This window comes from Plectropomus leopardus, chromosome 17 (genome assembly GCF_026936395.1).
Source record: "Plectropomus leopardus strain MGB_pleo_1.0 chromosome 17, ASM2693639v1, whole genome shotgun sequence".
Taxonomy (NCBI): Eukaryota; Metazoa; Chordata; class Actinopteri; order Perciformes; family Serranidae; genus Plectropomus; species Plectropomus leopardus.
Genome location: NC_142192.1, coordinates 5,003,841 through 5,031,001, shown reverse-complemented (window position 1 = coordinate 5,031,001; position 27,161 = coordinate 5,003,841). Strand labels below are relative to the sequence as shown.

The window sequence follows — 27,161 nt, the reverse complement described above, 5'->3', positions numbered from 1 at the left end:
CAGAAAAAAACACAATAGGAGTTTATAAAATATGATGTTGTATCACAAATTCAATTACAAAACAGTGAACAAGTACAACAGCAACACGAAACATTTGAGTACATTTTTTTTTGTTTTGGGAGTGGGTTTTTATTTTTCAAGTTTTCTGTAATTGTGAGTTTTTTTCCCATTTTTTTTAAAAAAAAAAAGTTTTGTTTGAGTTTTTTTGTTTTGGAGGTGTTTTTTGACCCTTGTTTGGAGTGTTGTTTTGTTTTTTTATGTAAGTATTTTAGGCTGTGTTTTTTCTGTCTAGAACTATTTTTTCTGCATTGGGTACTTTCACTCTTAATACCTGTTCCTGATTATACTTCATTTGACTTAAATAACATTTTCAGTGCAGGACTGTGTGATATGAAGTTACTTCCAGAAATACAAGCCATGCTTTGATAACATGATGTGGAGCAGTGCTCTCAGGGTTGTGCTTGTTTTTACCTTTAGTTGGACAAGCGCTATGGGTGCATCCTGTCGCCACTTCCGAGTGACACAGCGCCAGCCCTCCACTGCAGCTCCCCCGGCTCCTCGTCTGGCTCCTCGTCTGGCTCCTCGTCTGCCTCGTCTCGTGCCTCCAGTCCTCTGGGGACACTGTAAGTAATGCAAGGACTCCACAGTCTGTCTACATCACACATTTGACAAATTTTCAATATATGTGATGACTTTTCCAGAAATACAATAAAAACGTGATGTGGAGCAGTATTCTCACCGTTGTGTTTGTTTAAAACTTTGCATCAAACAGCGCTTCAGGTGCGTCCTTGAGCCAGTCCCCGGCAGACCCGACAGCCCACGGCTCATCTTGCGGAGGGTCCCAGCGTCAGCCTCCCAGAGTAGCTCTTCGTCTGGCTCCTCCCCTGGTTCCTCACCCAGCTACTCTGGTGCATCCAGTCCACTGGGAAACCATGTAAGAAGGGCAAGGACTCCACTGAGTCTGCACATCATTTATTTGACATATTATCTACCTGTGATGTGATGACTTTTCCAGAAAATGATTATGGTAGAACAACCCATGTTGTGTAAACAAAATACGGAGCAGGGGTCTGACAGTTGTATTTGTTTTAACCCTCCGGTGGACCAGGGTGCTACTTGGACCAGCGTGCTCATCCCAAACCCAGACGGGTGCAGCCTTCCACGGCTCATCCTCCGTTTGGTCCCTGCACCAGACTCCCCCCGTGGCTGTGACCCTGAGCCGAGCTCCTCTGACTCACCTCCGTCACCAGGTAAGTCTTTGGTTGCAAGCCCCTCAAGGACCTGCGGCATCCGTAAGTCTCAGCCGTTGTGCAGTGGCCCTGAGCCAAAGTGGGTAAGGAACGTGAGGCTCCTGATCAAGAGGAGAAACCAGGTTGGCAGCAGGTGGAGCAAGAGAGCTGCTGAACCTGCAGGTGAGTCTGCAGGTAAGCGCTTTTGTCCTGGCAACTGATTTTGAATTCATGTTTTTCTCATAAAATGAGCTAAACTGAAACTATTTTACATCAAGTATATTTCAACTGTATGTTTTTAAATATGTTCCATTTTAAGAGTATGTTTTTAGGTAAGGTTTCTTTGAATTGCATGTTTTTGGCTAAGTTTCCTTTGAATTACATGTTTCTAGATAAGTTTTCTTTGAATTAAATGTTTTTAGGTAAGTTTCATTTGCATTGCATGTTTAAAGTAAGTAATCTGAGTAAGACTTTCAAGTGCATGTTCTTGGGTTGGATTTATTTGACTTGCAAGTTTTCATGACAGAATTATTTCAACTGGGCAAAAAAATACTTGTAGTGGTAATAGTTTTTATAGTGATACAATTCTAAGTTTCTAGATCCATCCTCCACCAAAAGCCTCTCACAGCCGCCTTCAAATGTGAAGTCTGCAACGCACAACCTCTGTCATTACCCTGCAGCTAACGCCTCCACCTGCAGATTCCAGCAGACAGCTTCAAAACAACGACCCTCTAAAGGGTTTGTCAGCAACCTGCAGGTGCCGCCTCCACCTGCAGGTTCTGGCAAACCGCTCCCAAAAACCTCCACCTATAGCCTCTGTCAGTGACCTGCAGGTGCCGCCTCCACCTGCAGGTTCTGGCAGACCGCTTGAAAACAATCTCCATCTAAAGTGTCAGTCACTAACCTGCAGCTGTCACCTCCAACTGCAGATTGTGGCAGAACGCTTTTACAAAACCTCACCTACAGCCTCTGTCAATAAACTCCAGCTTCCGACTCCCCTTGCAGATTCTGGCAGACCGCTGTCTCAAAACCTTCACCTAACCCTAACCCTCAAAACCTCGAGCTTCAGCCTCTGTCAGTGATGTGCAGCTGCCGCCTCCAGCTGCACATTCTGGCAGACCGCTACTAAAAAACTCCACAGACTCTGTCAGAAACCTGCAGCTTATTCCTCCAACTGTAGGTTCTGGCAGTCTGTCTCAAACCTTCACCCTAACTAACCTCAAACTCAAACTACAGCCTCTGTCAGTGACCTGCAGCTGCTGCCTCCACATGCAGATTCTGGCAGACCGCTTAAAAACAACCTCCATTTAAAGCGACTGTCATTAACCTGCAGGTGCCGTCTCCACCTGCAGATTCTGGCAGACCGCTGCCATAAAACTCCACCTACAGCCTCTGTCATTAACCTGCAGGTGCTGCCTCCACCTGCAGATTCTGATAGACCGCCGCCATAAAACTCCACCTATGGCCTCTGTCATCAAACTTTAGCTGCAGCCTCTACCTGCAGATTCTGGCAGCCTGCTGCCAAAAAACTCCACTCCATCACCTCAAGGTGCTGAAGAAACGTGCAATATGAAACCTTTTTTGGCCTCCACCTGAAGCCTCTGTCAGGCTGTCAGGAACCTGCACCTCTTTCCTCCCCCTGCAGATTCTTGCAGGTGGAGGAAAAAGGATTCAGCTGCTGTGAAACCAACTACAGCCTCTGTCAGCAACCTGCAGCTTCCACCCTTTACCTGTACGTTCTTGCAAAATGCTACCACCATCTGCTAAATCTAAAACAACAGCCAAAGACATAAGCTCCATCACCTCTAAGTACTAAGGAACCACGTGTCATCTTAAACCTCATTCAGCCTCCAACTACAGCCTTTATCTGCATTCTGTTGCTGCTGTCTGAACATTCTGGCCAACAACTGTCCCCAAACTTCAAACTACAGCATCTGTGAGGAACTTACAGCTTTCACCTGCACCTGCAGACTCTGGCAGAGAGCTGCACTAAACCTCCACCAAAAGTCTAAATCCGCAATTATCAACATCCACCTCAAACTGCTTGGCAAAATGCTAAAAATAACCACAACCGGCAATATTCCAGCATGGCAAGAAACATGTATATTCTGAAACCTATTTCGACCTCCAACTGGTGCCTCGATCAGCAACCAGCAGATTTCCCTCCATTTGCAGATTCTGGCACCAAATCTCCACCAAAAACCTATGTACTGATCTTCAGCTGCTGTTTCCACCTGCAGATTTTGGCAGTAAGCTCCTACCAAACCTCCAACTATGGCCTCTGGCAGGAACCTTCACCACTGCCTCCACTTTTATATTCTGAGACACAGCATGGCCAAATAATCAAACTACAGTCATAACTACAGCATTCCATATGCTTGAACACTGCAAAGTGCTGAAGAAATATTTGCCATCAAAACGTTCTTTCATCTCTATCTTCAACCTCGGTCTGAATCCTGCAGCTACAAATTTCATCCACAAGTTTTGGCAAACAGCTCCTGCAAAACATTCAACTACAGCCTCTGCCTGGAAACTGCAACTCCACCTGCAGATTTGGGTAGATGGCTTGGCCAAATGCTCAAACTACGACCACAACCACCACCATTCCCTTGGCTCACTCTCCTCAAAGTTCTTAAGAATCACATGCAATCAGACAACTCTTGCTATTTCCACCTTCAGCCTCTGTCAGCAACCTAGACCTGCAATCTCAACGCGCACATCCTCGGAGAAAACTGCTGCAAACCTCAAACTACAGCTTCTGTAGGCAGTCTGCAATATTTGCCTCCACCTGAAGATTCTGGGGGAAAGCATGGCCAAACCTGAAAATGTCATCAGCTCCATCACCTCAAAGTGCTGAAGAACCATGTGTCATCAGAAAGTGTCTCATGGAGTCATCTCAACTCAACCTGAACATTCTAGCAGGTGACTGTGGGAAAACTGCCAACTTCACCCTCTTTCCAGAGCCTGCAGCTTTTGCCTCCATGTGCAGATTCAGGCAGATGGCTTCACCTAACTTTCATTAAAAGCCTCAGCGCTGCAATGCAACCTTCAGTTTCTGACAAACATCTTGGCCATACTGTCAAACTACAAACACAACCAGCAGCATTTCATCTGCTTTAATTGTAATTCAAATTGCACTGGGACCTCCACGTGAGGATGGAGGTTTGGCCACAGCAGTGGCTTATGGCCAGACAGAATGTATCAAATGCTCAAACTACAACCACAACCAGGATCCATAAGTTTAGGACACCATCTAAGTGCTAAAAAACAAAGCAGCAGATCATCTTAGTGCTAAAGATTTAAGTGCTACATCATCTTAGTGCTAAAAAACAAAGCGCCATGTGAAACTCCTTTTGACCTTCACGTGAAGCCTCTGCCAACAACCTGCAGCTTCATCCTCCATCTGAGGATTCTGGCAACAGCTCTGTTCAAGGTACAACCAGCAACATGCCATAAGCTCCATTACAGAGGACAACTACAGCCTCTGTCAGCAACCTGCAGCTTCCGCCTCCACCAGCAAATTCTGGAGGATAGCTGCTGCCACACCTCCAACGTGAGCCTCTGTTGGAAACCTGTCGGCCTCTCCTTCACCTGCAATTTCTGACAGAAAGCTGCAGCCCTCCACAAACAAGCCAGCATGCAGCACTGATACAGTGCAGTTTATATTTTCTTCCAAAAAAAAACAAACCATGATATATGAATGGGCTAAGTTCAACAGGAGAGTGCAGCAGCCAACTGAAACAGTGGACTCATTCATCACAGCACTTTATGCACTGGAAGAAAATTATGAGGATGGAGAATTGCATGGTGAACTTTTGAGAGACAGAATATGAGTGAATCTTAATAATTCATCACTGTCAGAGAAGATGCAGCTTGACAAAGACCTGCCACCCACAAAAGCTATCACAATGGACCGAAAGTCAGTGGAAATAAAGCAACAACAGACTGATTTAAGATGAGAGATGACTGCTGGTAAACCCGCTATGAACGCTGCATTTTAAGCCAGGAAAGCAGCACAAATATGAATCCAAGAAACAGACAACAACAAAAAGCTACAAAAACAGAACAAAACAAAGCTGAAACGGAAAGCATGCCCCAAATTTGGTATTGGTCACCGTCTCACTCAGCATTTGTGCCACAACTGTGGCAAGAAAGAACATTATGAGAAAGTCAGCAGGTCCAACAGCACAGTGAAAGAGATGGCTGAGGACATGGATGGACTCTGTCTTGGAGAGGTGGCTTCAGATGATGAACCATGTATGGTTGACATCAACTCAAGAGGCAGTAAGTAACATTCAAACTGGACTCAGGAGCCAATGTTACAGCCATTCCTGAGCAGGTGTTTAAAGGAATCACGCACACAAATTAAAAATTAGAAAAGGCACAAAAACTGCTCTGTGGTCCTGGTGGAAAGAAACGTATTGTTTGGGGTTCAGCTTCAGAGACACTCTCATATGGAGAGAGGACCACTACAGAGAAAATCTATGGAGTGAGAGATCTACGATTGGCGCTGCTGAGCAGAAAAGCTTCAGTGAGACTAATAACCAGAGTTGACACCATAGACCGAGCCACAGTCAGACAGTCATATCCGAAACTCTGAGATGGACTCGGGCTGCTTCACACTTTACACCATGAAGCTCAAACCTGACGCCAAGCCATTTTCTTTTAAAATGCCACAGCAGGTCTCATTACCTCTCATGGGTAAAGTGAAAAAACAATTGGAGAGGATGGACACCAGGGCTACACCAAATCTCCACTCACAAAGTATGTCAGCAACGTGCAGCTGCCGCCTTCACATGCTTATTCTGGCAAACAACTGATTCCAAACCTCCACCCTAAGCCTCTCTCAGACAATCTGCACTGCTGCCTCCACCTGCAGATTCTGGGAGACAGCTTGGCCAAATGCTTGAACTACAACCACAACCAGCCATATATAATCGGCTCCATCACCTCCAAGTGTTGGGGAACATGTGACACCATGAGACGCCCGCAGATTCTAGCAAAACTGCTGCCACAAAACATCCACCTAAAGCCTCTGTCAGAAACCTGCAGTTGCAGCCTCCAGCATAACCTTCAACCTTCATAGCCTGTACCAGCAACCTGTAGCATCCATCTGCACATTTTAGCAGACAACTGCTGCCAGACCTCCAACTACTTGCAGACAGCTGCAGCAGCGTCATTGTCAGTACCTGCTTTGCTTCCTTCAACTGCAGATTCTGGCAGACTGCTGCTGTGAAAGCTCAAACTACAGCCTCTGTCAGCAATCTGCAGCTTCCACCCTTTACCTGCACGTTTTTGCAAATAGCTGCTGCCAACTGCTAAATCTATAACCACGACCAGCAACATTCCATAATCTCCATCACCTCTAAGTGCTGAGGAACCACGTGTCATCTTAAACCTCGCTCGGCCTCCAACTACAGCCTTTATCTGCATTCTGCAGCTGCTGTCTGCACATTCTAGCCAACAGTTGCCCCCAAACGTCAAACGACATCATCTGTGAGGAACTTACAGGTGTCAGCTGCACCTGCAGACTCTGGCAGAGAGCTGCACTAAACTTCCACCAAAAGCCTAAATCAGCATTTTTCAACTTCCACCTTCACCTGCAGATTCTGGGAAACTGCTTGGCAAAATGTTCTAAACTACAACCACTACCAGCAATATTCCAGCATGGCAAGAACCATGTGTCATCTGAAACCTACTTCAACCTCCAACTAGTACACTATCAGCAACCAGCAGATTTCCCTCCATTTGCTGATTCTGGCACCAAATCTCCACCAAAACCTATGTACCAATCTTCAGCTCCTGCTTCCACCTGCAGATTTTGACAGTAAGCTGCTACCAAGCCTCCAACTATGGCCTCTGGCAGCAACCTTCACCACTGCCTCCAATTTTATATTCTGAGACACAGCATGGCCAAATAATCAAACTAGTCATAACTACAGCACCCCATCAGCTCCAACACCTCAAAGAGCTGAAGAAATATTTAACATCAAAAATCTCTTACATCTCAATCTTTAACCTCGGTCTCAAACTTGCAGCTACAAATTCCACCCACAGATTTTCGCAAACAGCTCCTGCAAAACCGCCAACTACAGCCTCGGGCTGGAAACTGCTACTCCGCTTGTAGACGTAGGTAGACGGCTTGGCCAAATGCTCAAACTACAACCACAACCAGCAGCATTCCCTCTGCCCCATCTCCTCAAAGTTCTTAAGAATAACATGCCATCTGAAATCTCTTTTAATTTCAGCCTTCAGCCTCTGTCAGCAACTTAGAGCTGCAATCTCAACGTGCACATCCTCGGAGAAAACGGCTGCAAAACCTCAAACTACAGCTAACATCCTATTCCAGCAATTGCACTGGGGCCTCCATGTGAGGATTCCCCCAACACCTGCGGCCAAACCTCCATCCACTGCCCATGACAAGAATCTGCAGCTGGGACCTAGACCTTTGGATTCTGGTGAGCTGTTGTCACCAAACCTTCATCTAAAGCCTTTGTCAGTAACCTGCAGCTGCAGCCTCAAGCTGCACATTTTGGCAGATGGCTGGTCAAACCTCCACCTAAAGCCTCAGTCAGCAACCCACATTTGCTGCCTCCACCTGGATATTCTGGCAGTCAACTGCCTCCAAACATCTATCTACGGCCTCCGTCGGTAATCTGCAGCTGCCACATACACCTGCAGATTCTGGCACACAGCCTGGGCAAACCTCCACCAAAAGCCTCTGTCAGAAACCTGCAGTTAGTTCCTGCAACTGACAATTCTGGAGGAAAACAGACCGAAACAACTCCACCTACAGCTTCTGTCAGGAACCTACAGCTTGTGTATCCACCTGCAGATTCTGGCAGACTGCTCCTATCAAAACTCCACCTACAGGCTCATTCAGAAACCCTTGGTTGCTGCCTCCACCTGCGCAATCTGGCAGAAAGCTTGGCCAAAGATTATGTCAGAGAATTGTCCATCAGTAGCTGATATGAGTAACCTGCAGCCGCCCCCCTTCACCTGAAGATTGTTGCAAAAAGCTGCAGCCAAATGCTAAAACTATAACTACAATCAGCTATACAATATTAGCTCCATCACCTGAAAGTGCTGAAGAACCTCCAGACCTAAAACTACAGCCTCTATCAGCAACCTGCAGCTGCTGCCTCCACCTGCAGAATTTTGCAGACAGCTGCCGCCAACCCTCCATTTACTGCTCCTGTAAGCAACCTTTACCGCCACCTCCACCTGCAGATTCTAACAGACAGCTTGACTAAATGCTGAAAATACAACAACAATTAGCAATATTCACATAGGCTCAATCCACTCAAAGTGCTGGAGAAACATGTGCCATCTAAAACCTTCAACCTCAACCTACAGTCTTTATTAGCAACTTGCTAAGTTACCTGTACTGCCATGTTAAGATTATGACAAAAGGAACAGTCTCTGTCAGCAGGCTGTATTCCATAGGCGCCATCACCTCACAGAGCCAAGAAACCACGTTTCTTCGTAAACCTCTTAAAACTGACTACTAACTACAGCTTCATTCAGCATTCTGCAGCATCCAGATGCACATTCTGGCAGAAATCTGCAGTGAACTTCCGACTATCAGCATCTGTCAGCAACCTGCAGCTTTTGCCCTTCACCTGTAGGTTCTGGCAAGTAGCTGGCACCAAACCTCCAACTACTGAATCATTTCTTCAGCTCCATCACCTCAAAGTCCTAATGAATCACATGACATCTGAAATCTTTGTCAATATCCACCTTCAGCCTCTATCAGTAACCTAGAGCTGCCATCTCAACATGCACATCTTAGTAGACAACTGCTGCCAAATCTCCAACTACAGTCTATGTCAGCAATCTGCAGCTATCCCCTCCACCTGCAGATTTTCACAGACAGCTGCTACCGAATTCAAGCCTTCAGTCTCTGTCAGCAAACTGCAACATGACCTGCAGACTACGGCAAAAAGCTTGACAAAATTGTCTAACTATGATTCCATCAGCTACATTACCTCAGGATGCTGAAGAACCAGGTGCCATCTGAAACCTCTTTCAACCTCCATCTCCAGGCCCTCTCTGCAATCTGCAATAATAGCTCCACCTGCAGATTGTGGCTGACAACTTGGCCAATACTCAAACTACAGCCACAGCCAGCAATATTCCACCAGCTCAAAGTGCTAAAAAACCATATACCATGTGTCAGACAGCTGCCACTAAATCTCCAACTACAGCCTCTGTTAGAAACCTGTAGGCCTCTTCTCCACCTGCAGGTTCAGGCAGAAAGCTGCAGCCCTCCACAAACAAATGATGTACAAATGGGCTAAGTTCAATAAGAGAGTGGTGCAGGCAACTGAAACAGTGGACTCATTCATCACAGCACTTTATGCACTGGAAGAAAATTGAGGATGGAGAATTGCATGGTGAAATTTAGAGAGACAGAATAGTAGTGAGTCTTAAAGATTCATCACTGTCACAGAGGATGCCACTTGACAAAGACCTCACATCCACAAAAGCTATCACAATGGCTCAACAGTCAGAGGAAATAAAGCAACAACAGACTGATTTCAGATGAGAGATGAGTGCTGATAAAGCAGCTATGAACACTGTGCATCCCCCAAATTTGGTAAGTCACCGTCTCACTCAGCATTTGTGCCACAACTGTGGTAAAGAAGGACATTATAAAAACGTCTGCAAGTCCAACAGCACAGTGAATGAGGTTGCTGAGGATGGATGAACTGTGTCGTGGAGAGATGGCTTCAGAAGAGGAACCATGTATGGCTGACATCAACTCAAGAGGCAGTAAGGTAACATTGAAACTGGACTCAGGAGCCAATGTTACAGCCATTCCTGAGCGGGTGTTTAAAGGAATCATGCACACAGAAGAAAAATCAGAAAAACCCTGCTCCACAGAGAAAATCTATGTAGTGAGCGATCTACGGGTGGCGCTACTGAGCAGAACAGCTTCAGTGAGACACAAGCTAATGAACAGAGTTGAAAACATAGGCCGAGCCACAGTCAGACAGTCATATCCGAAACTCTGTGATGTACTCAGGCTGGTTCAGACACTTCACACCATGAATCGCACACCTGATGCCAAGACATTTTCTGTGCCACAGCAGGTCTTATAACTTCTTATGAGTAAAGTGAAAAAAGAGTCGGAGAGGATGGAGAATTTAGGGATCATCAGCTGCGTTGAGGGATCAGCAGACTGGTGTTGTGGTATGATGGTTGCCCCTAAAAAATGAAGAAGTAGTCAGCATGACAGCCCTAAATGAGTCGGTGTGTCAGGAAAAGTTCATGCTCCCTCTGAAGACCAAACCCTGGGCATGCTCACAGGAGCGTATTTCACCAAGCTGGACGCAAACACGGTCTTTTGGCAAACACTCCTCTCTGAAGAATCAGCTCTTCACACGACCTTCATCATGCCATCTGGGCGCTATCACTTTAACCGCTTGCCCCACATGTATGACATCTTCAATTGTGGGACCGCAAAAGAGCAGCATGACACAAGGGTGAATGATGCTCTGGAGCGAGTGGAAAAGGCAGGTGTCAAACTAAAAATGTCAAAGTGGGAATTTTAGGAAAATAGAGGTCAAGTTTCTCAGCTACATCATTTCAGATGACAACATGAGGGCAGATCCAGAAAAAAACACAGCAGTACAGGAAATGAAAAAGATCATTTGATGATGTCACAGGGTGGGCTCCGTTTTGGTTGGGGATCACAGGCTGCGTAGTTAACGATGAGATGACTGCTACTCTTATATGTAACATTTACCTGCCTGTTGCATGAGTAAATGCTCCGAACTTTAAACTCAAAGTAGTCATTACTGTATGAGACCAAAACTGACACAACAGCCTCCACCGCTGCCTCAACCTGTAGTTTCTGGTAGACAGCTGCAACCACACATCCACTAAACAGCCTCTGTCACCAACCTGCAGCTGCTGCCTCCACCTGCAGATTCTGGCAGATGTCTGCACCAAACCTCAATCAAAAGCCTCTAACAGCAACCTGCAGTATCCACCTCAACCTGCAAGAGAGAGCAGAGAGCTGCCACTAGACCTCCACCTCCAGCCTCTGTCAGCAACCTAAAGCCATTGCCTCCACCTAAAGATTCTGGCAAACAGCTGCGGCCAAACCTCCACCAACAGCCTCTGCCAGCAACCTGCACTGTCACCTCCACCTGTAGATTCTGGCAGGACTCAGCCAAACCCCCATCTATAGGCTATGACAGCAATCTGCAGCTGCTGCTTGCCACCTGAAATTTCTTGCAGACAGCTGCAGCCAAACCTCCACCACAGAGCTTCCTCCAGCAACCTGCACCGCTGATTTCTGTCCTGCTATGTGAAGACCTTCGAGGAACAGCAGAGACCAGAGATACACTAGTAAATATAACTTTTAAGATAAAATAGACAATAGCAGTGCAATAATAGCATGCCTGCAATGATAAATCTAATTTAAGGTGGTGTAGATCAGGCCAGTGTATAGCACTATAAGATATTTGGGAGTGTCTCAGTGTGTAGTCATGTATTGTATTAGAAACAATCAAGTCTGTAGTAATCACAGTAATCATAAACACTAGAATAATATCTAATACAATATCTAAGAATAGTACTGAAGTTGGAAACTCTTTGTGGTTTTCTGCAGGCCCTGATGGACTTGACAGACTTTCAGATCCAAAAGGAGCTGATTCAGGCCTGCAAGGACAAGTCCATCTACAAGATCTGTACCAGAGATCCTTATTCCACCTCCCCATGCAGAGATGCTACTGCTCTCTCCATGGCCCCCCCACAAACCCCCAACCCCACTTTTACAACACAACCTCAAAGCCGTGGTTTCAAGACCACACTTATTTAAAAGAAATAAATGTGAAAGTTAAGATCATAAAGTAAATGTATTTGCATACATTTGGTTTTCAATCAAGACACATACTATAAACTGCTTTACCTTGTTAATATGAACTTGACAAACTGTTTTGGAATTCAAAACTATATTCAAACATGAATGTACACTTCCATGCCACAAAATCTTACACACTGGACCTTTAACCCTTAGGGACTGTTTGGTACATTTTACAGGCTTTTCATTCTTCATTGTTTGATAAGTTTAGCTGTGTTCATGCACACAATTCATACATTTTGGCAAGATTGTGCATTTTTGTTTAATCTTGGAATTTCCAGCTCAGCTCCTATAATAAGTCTAAAATACACTGTGGAAAAATTGTGCAATTTTTGATCCCACAGCCATCAAAGCATAAAAACATGCGTTGTATTATTTCTAGGAGTTATTCTGAGCTTCCGCCTTGGAATATGTCGTTTTGACTATTTTCAACCTGATGATGATTTTTACCATATTTGGCATTTTTCATTTAAAACATAGCGGCATCCTGACAAAAACCTGGCATTTAAAGGGCTAAATTTCTGAAAATTAAAAATATTTGATATTCATGATGAGGACTGATGTTGGTTAACTCGATGAAAGTAATTCTGGTGGAAAGTTTAACTTGGTTAAAGGAGTGTTTATTAATATAATGGGTCTGCTTTTAACTCTCTACTGACACAAGCAAAAGAGAGTGCTGCATCAAAATTTAAATGGGGTTGGACACAGTTTATCAAGAAAGTAACCTCGTCCCCAATAAAGATACGAGTAAAATCTAAAGTGGAGGATTTTCTACTTAAATTATTGTCCTTATAGTCCAAATTAACCCTTTGGAACCTGAGAAAATAGTTTTGACCTCTTTTAAAATCATGTGAAGAAGGCAATGAGAAATGATGAAAGGCCCCAAAATATTGCCAGAAATAAGTAAAAGAAGAAAATTGCCTAGAATTTAGTTTAAAATAATCGAAAAAAAAATTGAAAGTTAAAAAAAGAAAATGACTGAGAAAGGTGGTTTAAAAATATTAAAATTCTGTAACATAATTTAAACACATGAATATGAACAATATAATTTTTTCCCTTACTTTATTCTTTATTTTCCCTAAACATTTTCCTTGCTTTAACATATTTTTTTGTTTGTTTGTTTGTTTGTTTTTTAATTCTCTAAATCTGCTTATTTCCTGCAATCTGCGGAAGATTTCTTACCAAGTTGCTCATTGACTTTTTCTTCATGTTTTGAAGAGAAATTGCACCACTTTACTCAGGCTTCAAAGGGTTAAATACTTGTGAAAAGTGTCTAAAAGCAGCACAAGAGAAGTGATGTCGCTCCAGGTTTCAAAGGGTTAAAACACCTGAGAACAGAAATGTTCATAGTCCACCCTTTCAAAATCCAAAAATAGAAAACCAGAAAATGTGATGCATTGCAAAAAAATGGAAAAACATCCACAAAAAAGAATCTAAGTCACCTGGGAGTGAAGGAAGGAACCTCTGCTCTGTGTTCATGGTCCACCACACACACTGCTTCTCTTCCTCCTGCAGCCTGTTGAGGAAACAGCATAAAAAAGACACAAGTGAAGGCTTTTTTCATCAGCAAGCTGCCCAGCTTCCACCTCCCCCTCCTGTTTCCTCCTTCAAAAACCCCTTCCCAAACAATTCCCTGCTCTCTGTTCACAAAGGCCACGCCCCCTTCACCTGTGAGCAGCAGCACACCTGAGCAGAGTGACCCAGGATGCAACATGATAGAGCAGAGCTGAGAGAGCTAAAACATTTTAGCAGTTTTTTTATTAAGGTAATGTTAAGGTTAAAGTTATTCTACTTAACCTTACTTAACCTTTAACCCTTTGACACCAGAGCAAAAATTGATTAAAAACATGGGGAGAAGACATGACCAAAACATTAGCAAGAAATTAATTAAAAAATTACACGGAAATACCCTGAAAATAAGCAATAAAAGAAAGAAAACTGTTTTTTAAAATTGCTTAAATGTTTTCTTTAAAAAGTATATATTTTTTCTTCATGGCTTTAACATGTAATTCTATTTTCAGGTCATTTTCTTCATCAATTTTTACTCATTTTTCACAATTTCTGAATTTGTCAGAAGTCAAGCCGATTTACTCAGGTTTCAAAAGGTTATCAAAACTATGCATACGTCTCTCCCCTCACCTTTCTGGCCATGTCACAACAACAATACGGCTTTGCTCACTCAGGCCAAATGTTGGGCTACATTTTTGCTTTAAGTGTTTTATATTCATGTTTTATTCATCAAACAGTGAAGCTGCCAGTGTATTACAGCCTGCTGGCCTTCAACTAGCTAGCTTGGTTAAAAGTCATCCTGGTAGCTATTATGAGGACATTGCAGCCTCTCAAACATGTCATTTTATAAATACATATATAAATGAATGTGGATATATTTATAAATACAGGTATTAGGAAATAAATATTTTAATAAATGAATGAATAAATGTAAAAAAAATGAATTGACAAATACAAACAGCTAAAAGCATATGTATGTACAAATAAATGTATAGATAAACACAAAATAAAGTAAAATAATATGTGAATAAATGTGTAAATACATACAGGAATCAGAAAATGAATGCATGAACTGAAAATAAATTTATAAATATCTCCATGTTTAATTAATTATGCCAGTACAGGACTGAGTAAATAAATATGTTAATAAATGAGTTAACAAAAACAGTAATAAGTTAATATATATGTAAATATGTAAATAAATACTTAAAGAAAAACAAACAAACATACAAATAAAGGAATAAGTAAGTAAATACATTAATAATTGACAAAAATGTATAAAGTAAATAAATATGTGAATAATTGTGTAAATAAATACAGTAATCAGTGAATGAATGCATAAATATAAAATAAACGTATAAACATCTGTCTCAAGATGTCCAGAGATTTTCTCTGAGGTCATGTTGTGTATATCTTAAGTCATTCTGTGTCTCTGAGGTCGATTTTGTGTCTTTTTGAGGTCAGCTTGTGTATTTGAGGTTAATTTGTGTCACTGCAGTTATTTTGTATATCTTTGACGTAATTTTGTGTCTCTGAAAGGTCTATTTGTGCTGCCATGGTCACTTTGTGTCTCTTTGCAGCAACATTGTTTCTGTGAGAGGTCAGTTTGTGACTTTGACGTGTCAGTTTCTGTCTCCTTGAGTCGAATTTGTTTCACTGTGGTCAATTTAGAGGTACATTTGTTTCTCTTTGAGCTCATTTTATGTGTTTTTAACTTAAATTTCTGTCTTGTTGAGGTAAATTTGAATTAATTTTGAGGCTCTGGGATTTTCTGCTGTTCATTTCAGGTAGATTTGTGTCTTTTTTGTAGTTTTGTGTCTCTTTGATGTAATTTTATGTGTCTTTGAGTTCAGTTTGTGTCATTGTGGTCGCCTCATGTCATAGAAAAGTCACAGTTTAGGATGTCATAAAATGACATAAAACTGCCATTCTGTGCACTTTTCCTGTGGGCTTCTTGATTATATGCTGGCTCCCTACACAGCCATGTAAACTTTGAGAACTCCTGTTCAAAGATTTATTTATTTCAAGTTGCTGTAAATTTATCAGTTAAGCTGTTGAGTTTCCAAAAATTTGGCCTGGGTGGAATTCTAAAAGGTGCTGATTTAAAAGGGTCCCCTCCCCCCCGATTTTAAATAGATGCTTAGGGCCCTGGATGACACCGCAGCTGATCAGAGTTTCATTCTCAACAAACGGCAACAATATGTTGACGCTCAATGTTGCGTCCATCGCAGAAACCCGTTAAAACAGCGCAAAGTTCGTTTGGCGCACTCCAGCCTAAACAGTGAGGACAAGGAGACTTTATGTCCTCCAACTTTCTGTGCGCACAAGAGCACATCAAGGGATCTACTATCGCGGACCAAGCATCTCAGCCAGATCACGCGCAGGTGAGCTCTACCAAGTGCGTCGGCAGCTTGCCAAAAATACTTTGGGTAAGTGCGTGATCGGGCTCCCTTGGCGCACCTGTGGCGCACTTGGACACGGTGTGGAAATCAGAAAAAAAAACCCAAAACAGAAGAAACCGTGACATTAACGGCTTTTTCTCCGTTTACAGTTTTTCTTGCATCTGAGGCTCGTTGCACAAAATGTAATGAGCGGATCTGCCGTGCGTAATTTGGTTCCACAGTGCCCAACATCACTCCAGTTAGAGACAGATGCAACAGATATTTTCTGCCCTCAATGTTCCTCTCTGGTTCAGACTCTGGACCAGAGTCGGATCGTGGCTCAGCTGCTACAGCTGTTTTCTGGAGCGATTTAAACGCTGTTGGCGGCCCCGGTGAAGCGACGGAAGTCTCCATCCAAAGTGAAGCTTCAATCCCACTTCTTCCCCAGAGAAACAACAGCAGAGCAGGCAGCAGAATCACCTTCTTGGTGTGGAGGCAGAAAAACGCTCACACGCTGACGGCCTTCATGGCGCTCTGCTGTCCTTCACAGTGCCACCATTCGTGCGTAAAAGCGCAGTGCGGCTCTGTTGACAAGCGATAAAAAAGGGACGGAGAGCCCAGCGAAAATGAAATATAAAATGTACTTTGTCTATAATGATTGTACAGGCAGATGGAGTACAACATCTCTTCTCTGGTGTGCAAGTAATAATCGTTATAATGATTTTTCATCTGAAGGTATGATATATGGAGTCTGGGTATTTATATAGGGATATTTTCTCTGGAAATCTGGCATAGGATATATGGTGTGTATTGGAGAAAACTGTCCACGTGAATATGAAAACAAAGTATCATAACAGAAGAGAGAAGACACAGAAATGAAATGACTGAAGCAAACATCATTTGGCATCACTGGACTGGCTGATGAGGACTGAAGGAGAACTTTGAGCTATGACGTGTTCTCAGAACAGACCTGATGGTTCCAATGCGTCGTTACGCATCGTTTGATTTTTCAAACTAAAACAAACTTTCCAGCAGCAGAAACACCACGAAATCTACTTTCACTCGACGATTTTTCTGAGAAAGAAACTTCAAACTGAGACTTTTCACATCTGGACATCTTCTTAAGACCTACTGTCACTGACAAACGGTATAATTCATGGTAGACGTGAGGTTTTTATTCTGTTTAACCCCATGTTGTTTCCTGTCTGTTTCACCGTTGAGACCTTCCCAATCGACCTGAAAAATTAACGACTAATTGCTAATATGGACAATATTTTCTATTTTCAGTGTAAATTAATCAAATCCAGCTGACTTTTGACTGTTGTGACCAAGTTTGAATCAATAAATCTAAAGCTGCTTTCTTTGGTTCACCACCTGTCCGTTTCATCCTCAACAAGTAACATAAGCATTGCCAATAACAATAATGTTTGTTTGTTCACTTCTTGGGGATTCAGGCCATCAGAGATGAAAGCAGCAACAAACTTATCATTTGAACATGCTCATCATAAGTCAGATCTTTAAAATGTATAAGTAATTGAAGCAAAAAGGAGTAATGTTATGATGTTATCATATCCTGAGCAACACACACAGTGTGAAACAGAGGCTGTAAAACAGCTGGGCGAAGAGATTTTTCGAGAAAAACACGCTGATATGCTGCTGACTTTTTCTCAGTCAGCAAGAGAAGTTAGAATTGACATATTGTTGAATGATTTGGGGCTAAATTTCAAAGACAGCTATCTTTCTGTAGCTCCTCTGTGCGCAGGGGCGGATTATGAGACAATGGGCCCCTGGGCACGATTCACAAAAGGCCCCACCACTTCTGCTTCATATAGGGCAGGACACACACAGTTTTAGGTTTTGTGTCTTTTTGTACTCGTTTTGTGTCTTTGGGGTCATTTTGTGTCCCTGGGTAATTTTGTCTCTCTCAGGTAATGTGTCTTTGAGGTCACTTTGTGTCTTTGGCATAATTTTGTGTCTTTTTTTGGTTGATTTGTTTCTCTTTGAGGTAAGTTTGTGTCCTTATAGGTCGATTTGTGTAAATAACTTACTTTAAAGGTCGTTTTGTGTCTCTGAGGTAACTGTGTCTGTCAGGTGTGTCTTTTTTGGTTGATTGGTGTTTCTTTGAGATAATTTTGTGACGTTTTGGTGGTTTTTTTTGTCTCTTTAAAGAAATTTAGTATTTCTGAGGTAAGTTCATGCCATTTCAGGTAGATTTGTAATTGTTTGTGGTAAATTACTGACTTTTTTGTTAGTTTTGATTCTTAATTGTAATTTTGTTTCTTTTTGAAGTTAATTTTTGTGTTTTTTGGTCAATGTTTGTTTTGTTTTTGAGGTAAATTACAGACTTTAGTAATTGTGTGTATCTTTGAGGCAGTTTTGCATCTTTTTGAGGTAATTATGTATCTTTTAAGTCAATTTGTGATTGTTTGCAGTAACCTTTTGAGGGTTAGTAACCTTGCATCTCTTTGAGTAATCGTATGTCTCTTTGGGTAATTTTGCATCTTATTTGGTAGATTTGTAAATGTTTGTGGCAAATTACGGATCTTTTTGGTAGTTCCTTGTCTCTTTACGGTAAAATTTTTGGTAATCTTGTGTACCTTTAGGGTAATTTAGGTTATTTTGTGTCTTTTGTCTTTTTCTGTTGGTCAATTTGTGTTTTTTTGAACTAATTGTGTAACTTTTTTGTAGCGTTTTGTCTCTTTGAGGAAATGTTTTCTCTCTGAGTTAATTTTTTGTATTTTTTTGTATTTGTCACATGAATTTCTGTTGTTGGAGTCGTTGTTTGTCTTTTTCATGTTAATGTCAGAGACATTTTGGGGGTGGAGGCAAGAGGGCCCCTGACACTCTGGGCCCCTGGGCCTGTGTCTGGTAGGCCAATTCATAATCCATCCATGCCTGTCTGCTGTGATAAAGCTTCCAGACTCTTAACAGAACAAACTGGTTTCATAAATAACATAGCTATTATGACTTAAAACAAACATACAAACAAACATGCACAAATTTGAGTTAGTTTCCAAAAGTAGATTGTGACCTAATTTTCTGAGTTTGCCATCAACATGTAGTCTGAAATGTTACATTTTACTGTATTCTGCACACTTAAGCTGTATCAGTGCTGACTGTGTGCTAATGGGTTTGATGTGTCAAAAGAAAATAAGAGTGTAACAGCTTCCATGTGTGCCATCAGGTTGTACGTGCACGCTGACATATGTAAGGTAACACCGTGAAAGAAATGCTGACATTTGGCACTGTGGTATTTTCGAGATTACAAATACTTTTATATTTTTGCCTGTCAATAATTTAATGCTTAAAATGTACTTTTAATGAAGTATTATTGCATTGTGTTACTCTTTCACATTAAACAGATGATGTGATGAATTTACGAGAAAGTCAGTATGGTATAACAGTCCATGGTATCTCAACACGACGCAGAGCAGTGGTTTCATTGTAGGATTTGTCTTTACCTTCAGATGGCTCAGCGCTGCAGTTACACCCTTGTTCCTGTCCCTGGCCGGCCCAGCAGTCCGCTGCTCGTCCTCCGGAGGGTCCCATCACCGACCTCCCAGAGTAGCTCCTCCCCTGGCTCCTCCCGTTCTACTCTGGTGCATCCAGTCTTGAAAGAGACATTGTAAGAAATGCAAGGACTCCCTGAGTCTGAACATGACGCACTGAAATATTTTCCAACACTGGTGGAATCTAACCAAGTACATTTACTCAAGTACTGTGTTTAAGTATGACACTGAGGTACCTGTGCTTTACTTGAGTAATTTTATTTTTTGAATTTAAGAAGGAAATATTGTTCTTTTTACTTGACTACATTTAACTGACAGCTTTCGTTACATGTTCAGATGTTTTGCAGAAAAAAACACAATAGGAGTTTATAAAATATGATGTTGTATCACAAATTCAATTACAAAACAGTGAACAAGTACAACAGCAACACGAAACATTTGAGTACATTTTTTTTTGTTTTGGGAGTGGGTTTTTATTTTTCAAGTTTTCTGTAATTGTGAGTTTTTTCCCATTTTTTTTTTTAAAAGTTTTGTTTGAGTTTTTTGTTTTGGAGGTGTTTTTGACCCTTGTTTGGAGTGTTGTTTTGTTTTTTTTATGTATTTTAGGCTGTGTTTTTTCTGTCTAGAACTATTTTTTCTGCATTGGGTACTTTCACTCTTAATACCTGTTCCTGATTATACTTCATTTGACTTAAATAACATTTTCAGTGCAGGACTGTGTGATATGAAGTTACTTCCAGAAATACAAGCCATGCTTTGATAACATGATGTGGAGCAGTGCTCTCAGGGTTGTGCTTGTTTTTACCTTTAGTTGGACAAGCGCTATGGGTGCATCCTGTCGCCACTTCCGAGTGACACAGCGCCAGCCCTCCACTGCAGCTCCCCCGGCTCCTCGTCTGGCTCCTCGTCTGGCTCTTTATCTGCCTCGTCTCGTGCCTCCAGTCCTCTGGGGGACACTGTAAGTAATGCAAGGACTCCACAGTCTGTCTACATCACACATTTGACACATTTTCCATATATGTGATGACTTTTCCAGAAATACAATAAAAACGTGATGTGGAGCAGTATTCTCACCGTTGTGTTTCTTTAAAACTTTGCATCAAACAGCGCTTCAGGTGCGTCCTTGAGCCAGTCCCCGGCAGACCCGACAGCCCACGGCTCATCTTGCGGAGGGTCCCAGCGTCAGCCTCCCAGAGTAGCTCTTCGTCTGGCTCCTCCCCTGGTTCCTCACCCAGCTACTCTGGTGCATCCAGTCCACTGGGAAACCATGTAAGAAGGGCAAGGACTCCACTGAGTCTGCACATCATTTATTTGACATATTATCTACCTGTGATGTGATGACTTTTCCAGAAAATGATTATGGTAGAACAACCCATGTTGTGTAAACAAAATACGGAGCAGGGGTCTGACAGCTGTATTTGTTTTAACCCTCCGGTGGACCAGGGTGCTACTTGGACCAGCGTGCTCATCCCAAACCCAGACGGGTGCAGCCTTCCACGGCTCATCCTCCGTTTGGTCCCTGCACCAGACTCCCCCCGTGGCTGTGACCCTGAGCCGAGCTCCTCTGACTCACCTCCATCACCAGGTAAGTCTTTGGTTGCAAGCCCCCCTCAAGGACCTGCGGCATCCGGTAAGTCTCAGCCGTTGTGCAGTGGCCCTGAGCCAAAGTGGGTAAGGAACGTGAGGCTCCTGATCAAGAGGAGAAACCAGGTTGGCAGCAGGTGGAGCAAGAGAGCTGCTGAACCTGCAGGTGAGTCTGCAGGTAAGCGCTTTTGTCCTGGCAACTGATTTTGAATTCATGTTTTTCTCATAAAATGAGCTAAACTGAAACTATTTTACATCAAGTATATTTCAACTGTATGTTTTTAAATATGTTCCATTTTAAGAGTATGTTTTTAGGTAAGGTTTCTTTGAATTGCATGTTTTTGGCTAAGTTTCCTTTGAATTACATGTTTCTAGATAAGTTTTCTTTGAATTAAATGTTTTTAGGTAAGTTTCATTTGCATTGCATGTTTAAAGTAAGTAATCTGAGTAAGACTTTCAAGTGCATGTTCTTGGGTTGGATTTATTTGACTTGCAAGTTTTCATGACAGAATTATTTCAACTGGGCAAAAAAATACTTGTAGTGGTAATAGTTTTTATAGTGATACAATTCTAAGTTTCTAGATCCATCCTCCACCAAAAGCCTCTCACAGCCGCCTTCAAATGTGAAGTCTGCAACGCACAACCTCTGTCATTACCCTGCAGCTAACGCCTCCACCTGCAGATTCCAGCAGACAGCTTCAAAACAACGACCCTCTAAAGGGTTTGTCAGCAACCTGCAGGTGCCGTCTCCACCTGCAGATTCTGGCAGACCGCTGCCATAAAACTCCACCTATAGCCTCTGTCAGTGACCTGCAGCTTCCGCCTCCACCTGCAGGTTCTGGCAGACCGCTTGAAAACAATCTCCATCTAAAGTGTCAGTCACTAACCTGCAGCTGTCACCTCCAACTGCAGATTGTGGCAGAACGCTTTTACAAAACCTCACCTACAGCCTCTGTCAATAAACTCCAGCTTCCGACACCAGCTGCAGTTTCTGGCAGACTGCTTCAAAAAAACTCCATCCACAGCCTCTGTCATTAACCTGCAGGTGCTGCCTCCACCTGCAGATTCTGTCAGACCGCTGCCTCAAAACCTCTAGCTACAGCCTCTGCCAGTGACCTGCAGCTGCCGCCTCCACCTGCAGATTCTGGCAGACTGCTGCCTCATAACCTTCACCTAACCCTAACCCTTAAAACCACCAGCTACAGCCTCCGCCTCCACCTGTAGGCTCTGGGAGTCTATTGCCTCAAAACCTCCACCTCAAGCTTCTGTCAGTGACCTGCAGCTGCCGCCTCCATCTGCAGATCCTGGCGGACCGCTTAAAAGCAATCTTTATCTAAAGCGTCTGCCATTTACCTGCAGCTGTCGCCTCCAACTGCAGATTGTGGCAGACTGCTTTTACAAAACCTCACCATAGCCTCTGTCATTAACCTGCAGCTGCCGCCTCCACCTGCAGATTCTGGCAGACTGCTGCCAAAAAACACCACCTAAAGCCTCTGTCATTAACCTGCAGGTGCCGCCTCCACCTGCAGATTCTGACAGACCGCTGCCATAAATCTTCACCTACGGCCTCTGTCATCAAACTGCAGCTGCCGCCTCCACCTGCAGATTCTGGCAGACGGCTGCCAAAAACCACCACCTAAAGCCTCTGTCATTAACCTGCAGGTGCTGCCTCCACCTACAGATTCTGGCAGACCGCTACCAAAAAACTCCACCTACAGCCCAGCTGCTGCCTCCACCTGCAGTCAGACCGCTTAAAAACAACCTCCATCTAAAGTGTCAGTCATTAACCTGCAGCTGTCGTCTCCAACTGCAAAATATGGCAGACCACTTTTACAAAACCTTACCTACAGCCTCTGTCAGTAACCTCCAGCTTCCGACTCCCCTTGCAGATTCTGGCAGACCGCTGTCTCAAAACCTTCACCTAACCCTAACCCTCAAAACCTCGAGCTTCAGCCTCTGTCAGTGATGTGCAGCTGCCGCCTCCAGCTGCACATTCTGGCAGACCGCTACTAAAAAACTCCACAGACTCTGTCAGAAACCTGCAGCTTATTCCTCCAACTGTAGGTTCTGGCAGTCTGTTACCTCAACATCTCAAACTACAGCCTCTGTCAGTGACCTGCAGCTGCTGCTTCCACATGCAGATTCTGGCAGACCGCTTAAAAACAACCTCCATTTAAAGCGACTGTCATTAACCTGCAGGTGCCGTCTCCACCTGCAGATTCTGGCAGACCGCTGCCATAAAACTCCACCTACAGCCTCTGTCATTAACCTGCAGGTGCTGCCTCCACCTGCAGATTCTGATAGACCGCCGCCATAAAACTCCACCTACGGCCTCTGTCATCAAACTTTAGCTGCAGCCTCTACCTGCAGATTCTGGCAGCCTGCTGCCAAAAAACTCCACTCCATCACCTCAAGGTGCTGAAGAAACGTGCAATATGAAACCTTTTTTGGCCTCCACCTGAAGCCTCTGTCAGGCTGTCAGGAACCTGCACCTCTTTCCTCCCCCTGCAGATTCTTGCAGGTGGAGGAAAAAGGATTCAGCTGCTGTGAAACCAACTACAGCCTCTGTCAGCAACCTGCAGCTTCCACCCTTTACCTGTACGTTCTTGCAAAATGCTACCACCATCTGCTAAATCTAAAACAACAGCCAAAGACATAAGCTCCATCACCTCTAAGTACTAAGGAACCACGTGTCATCTTAAACCTCATTCAGCCTCCAACTACAGCCTTTATCTGCATTCTGTTGCTGCTGTCTGCACATTCTGGCCAACAACTGTCCCCAAACTTCAAACTACAGCATCTGTGAGGAACTTACAGCTTTCACCTGCACCTGCAGACTCTGGCAGAGAGCTGCACTAAACCTCCACTGCCTCCACTTTTATATTCTGAGACACAGCATGGCCAAATAATCAAACTACAGTCATAACTACAGCATTCCATATGCTTGAACACTGCAAAGTGCTGAAGAAATATTTGCCATCAAAACGTTCTTTCATCTCTATCTTCAACCTCGGTCTGAATCCTGCAGCTACAAATTTCATCCACAAGTTTTGGCAAACAGCTCCTGCAAAACATTCAACTACAGCCTCTGCCTGGAAACTGCAACTCCACCTGCAGATTTGGGTAGATGGCTTGGCCAAATGCTCAAACTACGACCACAACCACCACCATTCCCTTGGCTCACTCTCCTCAAAGTTCTTAAGAATCACATGCAATCAGACAACTCTTGCTATTTCCACCTTCAGCCTCTGTCAGCAACCTAGACCTGCAATCTCAACGCGCACATCCTCGGAGAAAACTGCTGCAAACCTCAAACTACAGCTTCTGTAGGCAGTCTGCAATATTTGCCTCCACCTGAAGATTCTGGGGGAAAGCATGGCCAAACCTGAAAATGTCATCAGCTCCATCACCTCAAAGTGCTGAAGAACCATGTGTCATCAGAAAGTGTCTCATGGAGTCATCTCAACTCAACCTGAACATTCTAGCAGGTGACTGTGGGAAAACTGCCAACTTCACCCTCTTTCCAGAGCCTGCAGCTTTTGCCTCCATGTGCAGATTCAGGCAGATGGCTTCACCTAACTTTCATTAAAAGCCTCAGCGCTGCACTGCAACCTTCAGTTTCTGACAAACATCTTGGCCATACTGTCAAACTACAAACACAACCAGCAGCATTTCATCTGCTTTAATTGTAATTCAAATTGCACTGGGACCTCCACGTGAGGATGGAGGTTTGGCCACAGCAGTGGCTTATGGCCAGACAGAATGTATCAAATGCTCAAACTACAACCACAACCAGGATCCATAAGTTTAGGACACCATCTAAGTGCTAAAAACAAAGCAGCAGATCATCTTAGTGCTAAAGATTTAAGTGCTACATCATCTTAGTGCTAAAAAACAAAGCGCCATGTGAAACTCCTTTTGACCTTCACGTGAAGCCTCTGCCAACAACCTGCAGCTTCATCCTCCATCTGAGGATTCTGGCGACAGCTCTGTTCAAGGTACAACCAGCAACATGCCATAAGCTCCATTACAGAGGACAACTACAGCCTCTGTCAGCAACCTGCAGCTTCCGCCTCCACCAGCAAATTCTGGAGGATAGCTGCTGCCACACCTCCAACGTGAGCCTCTGTTGGAAACCTGTCGGCCTCTCCTTCACCTGCAATTTCTGACAGAAAGCTGCAGCCCTCCACAAACAAGCCAGCATGCAGCACTGATACAGTGCAGTTTATATTTTCTTCCAAAAAAAAACAAACCATGATATATGAATGGGCTAAGTTCAACAGGAGAGTGCAGCAGCCAACTGAAACAGTGGACTCATTCATCACAGCACTTTATGCACTGGAAGAAAATGATGAGGATGGAGAATTGCATGGTGAACTTTTGAGAGACAGAATATTAGTGAATCTTAATAATTCATCACTGTCAGAGAAGATGCAGCTTGACAAAGACCTGCCACCCACAAAAGCTATCACAATGGACCGAAAGTCAGTGGAAATAAAGCAACAACAGACTGATTTAAGATGAGAGATGACTGCTGGTAAACCCGCTATGAACGCTGCATTTTAAGCCAGGAAAGCAGCACAAATATGAATCCAAGAAACAGACAACAACAAAAGCTACAAAAACAGAACAAAACAAAGCTGAAACGGAAAGCATGCCCCAAATTTGGTATTGGTCACCGTCTCACTCAGCATTTGTGCCACAACTGTGGCAAGAAAGAACATTATGAGAAAGTCAGCAGGTCCAACAGCACAGTGAAAGAGATGGCTGAGGACATGGATGGACTCTGTCTTGGAGAGGTGGCTTCAGATGATGAACCATGTATGGTTGACATCAACTCAAGAGGCAGTAAGTAACATTCAAACTGGACTCAGGAGCCAATGTTACAGCCATTCCTGAGCAGGTGTTTAAAGGAATCACGCACACAAATTAAAAATTAGAAAAGGCACAAAAACTGCTCTGTGGTCCTGGTGGAAAGAAACGTATTGTTTGGGGTTCAGCTTCAGAGACACTCTCATATGGAGAGAGGACCACTACAGAGAAAATCTATGGAGTGAGAGATCTACGATTGGCGCTACTGAGCAGAACAGCTTCAGTGAGACTAATAACCAGAGTTGACACCATAGACCGAGCCACAGTCAGACAGTCATATCCGAAACTCTGAGATGGACTCGGGCTGCTTCACACTTTACACCATGAAGCTCAAACCTGACGCCAAGCCATTTTCTTTTAAAATGCCACAGCAGGTCTCATTACCTCTCATGGGTAAAGTGAAAAACAATTGGAGAGGATGGACACCAGGGCTACACCAAATCTCCACTCACAAAGTATGTCAGCAACGTGCAGCTGCCGCCTTCACATGCTTATTCTGGCAAACAACTGATTCCAAACCTCCACCCTAAGCCTCTCTCAGACAATCTGCACTGCTGCCTCCACCTGCAGATTCTGGGAGACAGCTTGGCCAAATGCTTGAACTACAACCACAACCAGCCATATATAATCGGCTCCATCACCTCCAAGTGTTGGGGGAACATGTGACACCCGCAGATTCTAGCAAAACTGCTGCCACAAAACATCCACCTAAAGCCTCTGTCAGAAACCTGCAGTTGCAGCCTCCAGCATAACCTTCAACCTTCATAGCCTGTACCAGCAACCTGTAGCATCCATCTGCACATTTTAGCAGACAACTGCTGCCAGACCTCCAACTACTTGCAGACAGCTGCAGCAGCGTCATTGTCAGTACCTGCTTTGCTTCCTTCAACTGCAGATTCTGGCAGACTGCTGCTGTGAAAGCTCAAACTACAGCCTCTGTCAGCAATCTGCAGCTTCCACCCTTTACCTGCACGTTTTTGCAAATAGCTGCTGCCAACTGCTAAATCTATAACCACGACCAGCAACATTCCATAATCTCCATCACCTCTAAGTGCTGAGGAACCACGTGTCATCTTAAACCTCGCTCGGCCTCCAACTACAGCCTTTATCTGCATTCTGCAGCTGCTGTCTGCACATTCTAGCCAACAGTTGCCCCCAAACGTCAAACGACATCATCTGTGAGGAACTTACAGGTGTCAGCTGC

General features: G+C 43.6%; 1 long non-coding RNA gene across 1 annotated transcript; it reads right to left on the bottom strand.

The window, feature by feature from the left end:
• Positions 1–743: 743 nt before the first annotated feature.
• LOC148186587 (uncharacterized) lies at positions 744–19,572 on the bottom strand. The gene is made up of 3 exons (XR_015779467.1): positions 19,454–19,572; positions 13,545–13,618; positions 744–922 (listed from the first exon to the last, which is right to left on the bottom strand). It is a non-coding gene; the product is annotated as an uncharacterized LOC148186587 (long non-coding RNA).
• Between the last annotated feature and the right edge of the window lie 7,589 nt (positions 19,573–27,161).